Source organism: Cotesia glomerata, linkage group LG3, assembly GCF_020080835.1.
Source record: "Cotesia glomerata isolate CgM1 linkage group LG3, MPM_Cglom_v2.3, whole genome shotgun sequence".
Classification (NCBI taxonomy): domain Eukaryota; kingdom Metazoa; phylum Arthropoda; class Insecta; order Hymenoptera; family Braconidae; genus Cotesia; species Cotesia glomerata.
The window spans coordinates 27374962-27386714 of NC_058160.1; positions in this window are offsets into that span (position 1 = coordinate 27374962).

Genomic DNA, 11753 nt, shown 5'->3' on the forward strand with positions numbered 1-11753 from the left:
CTTGGATATCCTTTATAATATAATCCTAAGCCTCCCAAAGGTACATCAGATGTCAGATCTTGTGAATCAAAAAATGGAAGTATAGGTATATTTGTAAATTTATGTGAATGTATTCCTACAGTCAAATCGACATAGTTTCTACCCGATCGACTTAGATTTTTATTTTGCCAAGATAGTTCTGCTGAATTATGAAAATCTTCCAGTGGTATGTTTTCTCTATAAAAAAAAAAAAAAAAAAAAAAAAAAAAAAATTAAAAATAATTTTTTAAAATATTTCTTCACAAAATTAATTACCGTTTTCCATCGTAAAGAGTTTTTGGATAATACCAGTGATGATTATTAGATAGTTCTTGACTGTAAGAATTATTCATTGCTGTTCCTCTCGCCGCTAAACTAATGTGATTACCTTTGAGCAGTTGAAGTTTTACACCTGAAAAATGTAAAATTCAAGTTCACTGACATTCGATAATTTTTTTGTTTTTTCTTTAAAATTAAACCAGCTCTAGAAAGTTATTTTTTTTTTTAAATTGCATTTATAATTTTTTAGAGCTTTTAAAAATAAAAATTTTAGAACACATTTTTTTGGTATAATTTATTAATTAAAAAATTTATTATTTCAATATAAATTTACTTAAAAATAAAATTATTCTTTTTGACAATAAAATTACATGTTAAATGATCTCCAATTTGCAATTGAATGTCATCTAGATTGAATGATTTGGTGTTGTAATCAAGAGTTACAATATCAGGAATTTCTGTGAGTGGGTAATCATCAGCAGATTTCCATTCTTTAGTTTTCGAATCAATAACGCCGTTTTTTATTTGACTTTTTTGAATTTCTATTCCTATAACATTATCTTTGACAGCAAACCGGATACCAGTTATAACTCTATAAAATTTATAAAAAACAGTTTCAAATAAAACGCAGTTATTAATATAATCATTACGAAGATAAAGAATGTACTAATTAATAAAAAAACATTTTTTATTACTCATTTTTGATAGTGTTGGTGCATAGCGGTCTTAAGCTTAATTTACGGATACTAAGTTTGGGATCCGATTGTTTATCGCAAAAACAAGATGAACTGAGAGAAGGTACATCGTCTAAATATAAACATTTTGATGGCCAAGAAGAATGATTAGTGCCTAAAATTTCTTTATTTTCAGGGAAATATAAACAATCTATATATAATCTTGGGTTAGTACTGAAAACCTGTAATTTAAAAATTTTTTTTTTTTGTTATTTAACGAAATTGAAAATTTTAATTTGTTTTTATGTTAATTATTTTATTTCAAGACTAACGTCAGGACATCTCATACTGTAAACAGTTAAGCCATCGAAATTTGAGTGTACTAAGTGATGTTTGCATTCAATTTCTTGGGAATTTCCATTATTCAATTTAAACCCCTCAGTATTTCTTTCAAATGTACTCAGAGTATTTGAGACGTAATTTTTAACACGAATATAATTTTTACCTTCTTTCCATTTCGGATCACAATTTACAAATAATTGATGTTCAAATTCAAGGAAATTTAGTATTTGAAGCGCCGACATTGACACGCTGTCAATTATTTTTGAATACCGTTTTGAGTACTCATATTGCAGATTTTTGAGTTCACCTTTGAGTTCAAAATTTATAATTAAATAATAATAAAATAGTAGCAAAAATTTATACAAAATTTTGTACCTCCGTCAAGTTTCAAGCGAGCGAATGAATAACCGAGTATAAGCATAGTGTATCCTTTAATGGAACCAATTAAAGTTTTTTTGTATAAATTAAATACTTTTCTACTTATTGGTCCACTTCCGCAACCTTTCCCAACATTTACCTTTAAAAAATACGTGTATTTTATTTACTATGTTAAAATTTTAGATTGAGTTTGCATAAAAATAAATTCATTTAAAAATATAAAAAAAAAAAATTTTTGAAATAAATTTTCAAAGTAAATTTTTATATTTTATATATTATTCATTTACTTTTAATAAATTTTAAATAATACTTTTAGTATTTTAATATTTTTGATATTAATTTTTATTATGGATAATCAAAAATAAACGAGAAAATTACTTACATTGTGTTCCAATTCTTTTAAATATAAATGAAATATACTTGCGTTTTTAGGATCTTGTAAGTTAAAGACATTATCATACAAAAATTCCAAATTGCTTTTGAAAGTAACATTATAGATCGTAGTATTCAAAAAATAGTCAATTGTCTTTTGGGTATAGCCGTCGAAATCTCCCAAGTAATTAAAAAATTTATACTCGAATAAATTCTCTACAGACTTTAAAATTCCCAAAAATTTCTTTACTTTATCGTTGAGGTAATTATCTAAAGCTACTTCAACTTCATACCCGAATTTCCCTTTCGAACTATTAGAAAGTAACTCGAACCCTTCATAAATGTAATCGAATAATTGAAGGGCAGTCTTTTTGATAGTTGAATTTTGGCGATCAAGGTAGTTTATGTCGATTAATTCATCGAAGACAACTTCCAAATGTTTCGCAAATTTCTTTAACGTGATGCCTTCCAAAGATGAATTGATCAAATTTTGTTTGAACAATCCTTCTTTTAATAAAGTTTCTCCACGATTTATCGTGCATTCTACTTTTGGTAAATTCAAATTAATAATTATGAAAATAAAATAGAGTGGAATAAAATACTTTAGATTCATTATTTTTAGTAATTTTTAGAATTTTGTTTTTTAAAATTTTATCAAACTCTTTATTTCACTTCTAATTATCTACTAGTTCGTAATGACGGAGCGATGTTAAATATATCACCGATAATTTTAATTGCTTCCCACTACTAACTTGTTTTTGTCCACTGAAATTTAGTATCAGTTCTTTGGGATAGTTACATAAACAATTAAAAATATATCAGAAATTTTTTTATCAATTTTAGTTAATGATTTTATACTAAAAAAGTTAAAAAATGAAGTTAAAGCAATTTGAGTTATTTTTTAAAATTATTTGAGCAAAGTATATTTATTGAAAAATTTTTTTTTGCTTATTAATTAACCGCATAAATAATTATTTTATAAAATTAACTATAAAAAAATATGAATTTTTATAGTTTAATTGATTTAATTAAATACTTTCAGTTTCATTGAAAATTTAATTAATAAATAACAAAAATACTTAAATATTTACTATAAAATCTTCCAACTTCCAAAATTTATATATAAAAAATATACTAAATAAATTATTTAATAACTCAACAATATTTTAGATAATTTAAAAAATTTTTTCCGTCATCGAAAAAAATATATTCTCCGAATTTCTCAGGATAACATAATTTAAAAAATATATAAAATATCGTATTGGAACTTTCTGCACTCATAGTAAAAAAATTTGACCGCCGATAACAATCCACTGTCAATAAACAGTATAATTAATTATTATTCACTAGCAACCTCGCAGTCACGATGTGAACTATAAATAGATAAGATTTTGCTTTATTGAATAATGATTTTAGTTAAATTGCACCGTATTTTCTTAACTATTGACGTTTTTAAAGATATAAGCTCATCCCGATGTTACATTCATCAAGAGCTTTTATTTGAGTACTCACATGAATTATGATATATTTTTCATATATACATATATGTAATATAAATAAATATATAAAATGTATGAAAAATTTATGTGGGTACTCAAATGAAAGGTCTCAATGAGTGTAATGTGAAGGTGAGCTTATATCTTTAAAAAAATCATTAGATGACAAGATATCTGTTAAATTGCACTGTACTTTCTTAATTATTGACGTTTTTAAAGATATAAGCTCATCCCGATGTTCCACTCATCAAGAGCTTTTATTTGAGTACCCATATACATTTTCATATATTTTTCATATATTCATATATATAAATATATAAAATATATGATAAATTGATGTGGGTACTCAAATGAAAGGTCTCGATGAGTGTAACATCGGGATGAGCTTATATCTTTGAAAATATCAATAGTTCACAAGATACAAGGTTATTTCTTAATTATGTCTTTTGAGAAAGAGCAAAAAAACTGATTTTATCATAAGACTATCCTGGAAACGATATTTTTCTTATTCTCTTCATAATATAGATAATTCATAAACATAAATATGAATTTAATTCACTGCAAAATTAATTCATTACAATTAAAATTACTAAGCCTGATAAATATGCAAATAGGATTAATATAAAATTAATACCTAATAGAAATCAATCGATTACCAAAGCTAGAGTGAGCTGTTTAAGATCTTCCGGCATAACTTAAGCTTAGGCCGGGTGAAATCATAAATTCATGAAAGTTTTACTGAAATTATATTATTAGAAAACTTGGGTCTATCTCTAGGATCCATCCGCTATTTTTTGCTTTATTTTCATTAAAACTGGAGGTGGTAGATTTTTTAGCGAGTTTCTTCTATTCCCCGCAGAGCTCCGGATGGCAACCGCATTGTTCGATCTGGTGCTTGATTCGGGATTCCCCAGCACTCAAACTTTTCAGTAGTAGCAATAGCACTGACGGGCACTTATGCTAACGACGAGAGTCCTAATCACTAATTATAATTATTAATTCACTAAATGATCCGAAGGCTTTATCTCTCGTTCGTTCATTCTTACCTCTATCTTTTTAGCATAGTTTCGCGTTTAATCCTTAAAACGGACACCTTGCCATTTACCAACCAATACTCTTATATATACATATTCATCAATCATTACTGTCTTATACATATATAAGATATATACTATATAGTATATACTTGGCTCCCCAGAAAGATTCTTAGCTTTAATTTATTTCCTTTAATTTTATTTTCCATTTATAATTAATTTTAAACTTTGAATTTGTTATGCAGCTCCACTGATAATTAAACAGCTATTACATACTTTGTACAAGTTTGTTTGATATCCAATGTCATCCGTCTTTTATAAGTAAGTTTAAATAGTTGTTCAAGCAACGGAGGGGGAAGCTACGGTTGTAAGAAAAATTTATTATTTTAATCATACTAACTATTTTTTGCAGTCTTAATTGCAAAAATTTTTAGCAATGCAGTAGACAGATATATAATTTTATTTCTGGTGAGTTAAAAATGATGTTTTTGAGCTCTTCGGCGATTGACGCGGTTTTTTAAGTTCTAAAATTATTCTATATCATCAAAAACGATTCGAGAAGAAATGACGAAGTTATGTCAAAGAATCACTTTTTTCGGTTTTCTTTCGTTCACGATATCTCTCAAACGAATCAACCGATTTTGACCGGATTAGTGACGATCGGCGTGGTTTTTCAAGCTTAAAGGAGGATTAGTTTTTGAAGTTGATCTATAGAGCCGTTTAAGAGATATTCCAAAAAAAAACCACTCTCAAAAATTATTTTTTTCTTATTTTTTTTAAGATTTTTCAAAATTTCTCAAAATCTATCGGTCCGAATCGTTTCAAATTCTCAGGAAATCTAAGTTTGAGAGAACTCTTTAGAACGCCGTTTAGTACGTTCCGATCGGTTCAGTCGTTCAAAAGTTATAAGCGAGTCACATAGTCACATAGTCACACAGTCACACACACACACACACACACATATATATATTATATATACATACAGACATAGTGACAACCTCGCGGGGATAGTCAGGGAAGCTTCCTCTGACCTTCAAACGTCGAGATCTGATGAAAACTCGATTTTTGCAAAACGGGGTGAAAACAATAACTTCCCGATTTTTGAAAATCTTCGATTTTCTTAGCGGGAAGTTAAAAATTTATTATTTCAATATAAATTTACTTTTTTTTTTTATTTTTTTTTATTTTAACCCCGATTTTCAGACTCCTGTCTCGATGGGGGTCCGGCCGAGACCGGAAGGGGACTCCAGGCTGATCGGTACATTAAGTTTGGCAGAATAAGTTTGGCAGAATAAGTTTGGCGGTATTACATACTTTTTCAGCCTGGAGAGTAATGCGGCGAAGCGCCGACTTTGGGGAAACTGCACGCATTCGCCTGTGCCCCACCGGTAGCACAGGGCTTGGGGAAACCATCGAAAAACCCAAACCTGTACAGCCCGGCGTAAGTTACGAGCACCGATGTTCACTGAAAATTAAATTCCAGCTCACTCCGGGATTCGAACCCACGCGTCACCAGTCCCTAGCAAGCATGACAAGCGTTATACCGCTTAGCCATGGGACTGGCAATATAAATTTACTTAAAAATAAAATTATTCTTTTTGACAATAAAATTACCCGTTAAAAATTCTCCAATTGGCAATTGAATGTCATCTAGATTGAATGATTTGATGTTGTAATCAAGAGTTACAATATCAGGAAATTTTTTGAGTGGGTAATCATCAGCAGATTTTCATTCTTTAGTTTTCGAATCAATAGTGCCGTTTTTTATTTGACTTTTTTGAATTTCTATTCTTATAACATTATCTTTGACAGCAAACCGGATACCAGTTATAACTCTATAAAATTTATAAAAAAAAGTTTCAAATAAAACGCAGTTATTAATATAATCATTACGAAGATAAAGAATGTACTAATTAATAAAAAAACATTTTTTATTACTCATTTTTGATAGTGTTGGTGCATAGCGGTCTTAAGCTTAATTTACGGATACTAAGTTTGGGATCCGATTGTTTATCACAAAAACAACATGAAGTAGGAGGAAATACATCGTCTAAATATAAACATTTTGATGGCCAAGAAGAATGATTAGTGCCTAAAATTTCTTTATTTTCAGGGAAATATAAACAATCTTTATATAATCTTGAGTTAGTATTGAAAACCTGTAATTTAAAAATTTTTTTTTTTTGTTATTTAACGAAATTGAAAATTTTAATTTGTTTTTATGTTAATTATTTTATTTCAAGACTAACGTCAGGACATCTCATACTGTAAACAGTTAAGCCATCGAAATTTGAGTGTACTAAGTGATGTTTGCATTCAATTTCTTGGGAATTTCCATTATTCAATTTAAACCCCTCAGTATTTCTTTCAAATGTACTCAGAGTATTTGAGACGTAATTTTTAACCCGAATATAATTTTTACCTTCTTTCCATTTCGGATCACAATTTACAAATGATTGATGTTCAAATTCAAGGAAATTTAGTATTTAAAGCGCCGACATTGACACGCTGTCAATTATTTTTGAATACCGTTTTGAGTACTCATATTGCAGATTTTTGAGTTCATCTTTGAGTTCAAAATTTATAATTAAATAATAATAAAATAGTAGCAAAAATTTATACAAAATTTTGTACCTCCGTCAAGTTTCAAGCGAGCGAATGAATAACCGAGTATAAGCATAGTGTATCCTTTAATGGAACCAATTAAAGTTTTTTTGAATAAATTAAATATTTTTCTACTTATTGGTCCACTTTCGCAACCTTTCCTAACATTTACCTTCAAGAAATACGTGTATTTTATTCACTATGTTAAAATTTTAGATTAAATTTTTATAAAAATAAATTAATTTAAAAATATATAAAAAAAAAAATATTTAAAATAAATTTTCAAAGTAAATTTTTATATTTTATATATTATTCATTCACTTTTGATAAATTTTAAATGATATTTTTAGTAATTTAATATTTTTGATATTAATTTTTATTATGGATTTAAGTACAGAAAAAATATATTTGCGCTATTACGTTATTGTTTTATCAAGACATTATCACGTAAAAATTCTAAATTGCTTTTGAAAGTAGCATTATAGATCGTAGCATTCAAAAAATAGTCAATCGTCTTTTGGGTATAGCCTTCGAAATCTCCCAAGTAATTAAAAAATTTATACTCGAATAAATTCTCTACAGACTTTAAAATTTCCAAAAATTTCTTTACTTGATCGTTAAGGTAATTATCTAAAGCTACTTCAATTTCATATCCGAATTTCTCTTTCGAACTATCAGAAAGTAATTCGAACCCTTCATAAATGTAATCGAATAATTGAAGGGCAGTCTTTTTGATAGTCGAATTTTGGCGATCAAGGTAGTGTATGTCGGTTAATTCATCGAAGACAACTTCCAAATGTTTCGCAACTTTCTTTAACGTGATGCCTTCCGAAGATGAATTGATCAAATTTTGTTTGAACAATCCTTCTTTTAATAAAGTGTCTCCACGATTTATCGTGCATTCTACTTTTGGTAAATTCAAATTAATAATTATGAAAATAAAATAGAGTGGAATAAAATACTTTAGATTCATTATTTTTAGTAATTTGTAGAATTTTGTTTTTTAAAATTTCATCAAACTCTCAATTTCACGTCTAATTATCTACTAGTTCGTAATGACGGAGAGATATTGAATATATATCACCGATAATTTTAATTGCTCCCACTACCAACTTGTTTTTGTCCACTGAAATTTAGTATCAGTTCTTTGGGATAATTACAAAAACAATTAAAAATATATCAGAAATTTTTTTATCAATTTTAGTTTATGATTTTATACTAAAAAAGTTAAAAAATGAAGTTAAAGTAATTTGAGTTATTTTTTAAAATTATTTGAGCAAAGTATATTTATTGAAAAATTTTTCTTTGCTTATTAATTAACCGCATAAAAAATTATTTTATAAAATTAACTATAAAAAAATATTAATTTTTATAGTTTAATTGATTTAAATAAATGTTTTCAGGTTCATTGAAAATTTAATTAATAAATAACAAAAATACTTAAATATTTACGATAAAATCTTCCAACTTCCTAAATTTATATATAAAAAATATACTAAATAAATTATTTAATAACTCAACAATATTTTAGATAATTTAAAAAATTTTTTCCGTCATCGAAAAAAATATATTCTCCGAATTTCTCAGGATAACATAATTTAAAAAATATATAAAATATCGTAATGGAACTTTCTGCACTCATAGTAAAAAAATTTGACCGCCGATAACAATCCACTGTCAATAAACAGTATAATTAATTATTATTCACTAGCAACCTAGCAGTCACCATGTGAACTATAAATAGATAAGATTTTGCTTTATTGAATAATGATTTTAGTTAAATTGCACCGTATTTTCTTAACTATTGACGTTTTTAAAGATATAAGCTCATCCCGATGTTACACTCATCAAGAGCTTTTATTTGAGTACTCACATGAATTTTGATATATTTTTCATATATACATAGATGTAATATAAATAAATATATAAAATGTATGAAAAATTTATGTGGGTACTCAAATGAAAGGTCTCAATGAGTGTAATGTGAGGGTGAGTTTATATCTTTAAAAATATCAATAGTTCACAAGATACAAGGTCAATTCTTAATTATGTCTTTTGAGAACGAGCAAAAAAACTGATTTTATCATAAGACTATCCTGGAAACGATATTTTTCTTATTCTCTTCATAATTTAGATAATTCATAAACATAAATATGAATTTAATTCACTGCAAAATTAATTCATTACAATCAAAATTACTAAGCCTGATAAATGTGCAAATCGGATTAATATAAAATTAATACCTAATAAAAATCAATCGATTACCAAAGCTAAAGTGAGCTGTTTAAGATCTTCCGGCATAACTTAAGCTTAGGCTGGGTGAAATAATAAATTCATGAAAGTTTTACTGAAATTATATTATTAGAAAACTTGGGTCTATCTCTAGGATCCATCCGCTATTTTTTGCTTTGTTTTCATTAAAACTGGAGCTGGTAGATTTTTTAGCGAGTTTCTTCTATTCCCCGCAGAGCTCCGGATGGCAACCGCATTATTCCATCTGGTGCTTGATTCGGGATTCCCCAGCACTCAAACTTTTCAGTAGTAGCAATAGCACTGACGGGCACTTATGCTAACGATGAGAATCCTAATCACTAATTATAATTGTTAATTTACTAAATGATCCGAAGGCTTTATCTCTCGTTCGTTTATTCTTACCTCTATCTTTTTAGCATAGTTTCGCGTTTAATCCTTAAAACGGACACCTTGCCATTTACCAACCAACACTCTTATATATATATATATATATATATATATATATATTCTTCAATCATTACTGTCTTATACATATATAAGATATACTATATAGTATATACTTGGCTCACCAGAAAGATTCTTAGCTTTAATTTATTTCCTTTAATTTTATTTTCCATTCATAATTAATTTTAAACTTTGAATTTGTTATGCAGCTCCACTGATAATTAAACAGCTACATACTTTGTACAAGTTTGTTTGATATCCAATGTCACCCGTCTTTTATAAGTAAGTATAAATAGTTTCCCAAGCAACGGAGGGGGAAGCTTCGGTTGTAAGAAAAATTTATTATTTTAATCATACTAACTATTTCTTGCAGTCTTAATTGCAAAAATTTTTAGCATTGCAGTAAACAGATATATAATTTTATTTCTGGTGAGTTAAAAAATTTCTGAGTTAAAATATTTTGCAACTATTTTTATTATTATCCTCTTTTTGGTTAATTTTACATATAATTAAGTGAAGATTTATTTTTTAATTTTTTAAAATTTATTTCGAATAATTAAAACAAAAAAATCTTTAAAACAAACTGAAAATTTGTTCCTGTCAAATAGAAAAATTTTTGTAAATTGGGAACACGATAACTCTACAAAAAATCTATTACTTATGTCATTTTTTTTTTTTAATTAGTAATAAAATATATCAAAAAAAATTTAATTCGGTTTATGAGTCGTGCACTTTTTAATCTATATTATTAAGTGAATAAGAAAAATTTTGTCTCGTGGATAGTCGTATGATAAAATCGGGTTTTTTAGTTAAATTTAGTGACATTGCAAAGGTCTTGACTTGAATTTGTGCCTTTTCAAGGTTTCATATCATTCTCACCGATAGACAATTTATGATGATAAGTATTTAGGCTGCATTCGAAAATACTCTACCTCTATATCTATAATTAAGAAATGACCTTGTATGTTGTGAAATATTGACATTTCTAAAGATATAAACCCACCCCGAAATTACACTTATCGAGACCTTTCATTTGAGTACCCACATCAATTTTTCATATATTTTATATATTTATATATATTACATATATGTATATTAGAGAAATATATCAAAAATGCATGGGGGTACTCAAATGAAAGCTCTTGATGGGTGTAACATCAGGATGAGCTTATATCTTCAAAAATGTCAATAGTTAAGAAATGACATTGAATCTTGTCATATTCTGATATTTTTAAAGATATAAGCTCACTCTCACATTACACTCATCGAGACCTTTCATTTGAGTATCCACATCAATTTTTCATATATTTTATTTATTTACTAGCGAACCCAGCCCGCTTCGCCGGGCTAAAGCTTAGTTTATTAAACAAAGTACATATATATTTCAATACATTGCAATTAATTAATTCTATTATCGCAATATGTCAACCATCATTCATCTTCGAGTTCATTTTCTTCAAGCTTTCTCTCTAGCGGGTGAAAATTGTTAACCAAACTCATAAACATATCAGTTAGTGTAACATCCACTTTGTGATGTATACAAAAAAATATCGGGTTCATCTCAACATCGGCGATCAAAGTACGACGCAAGGCTTGAGCATATGCTCAATACAATACTGTAAATGTGGATAACCTGAAAATCGTATCAATTAAGAAAAAGAAGAGGTAATCATTTTTAAATTGTTGTTTCGGATCGCAAACTTGTATTTTCTATAGTTATAATTATGACTTTATATGTAATATATCGAACTCACTTATATTCTACCTGATGTTCATAAAATTTTAGAATTAACAGCTCAGAATACTCCTTTAACATCATCAAGTAGTTTACATTATTTTTCTCGACGGTAAACATAAAA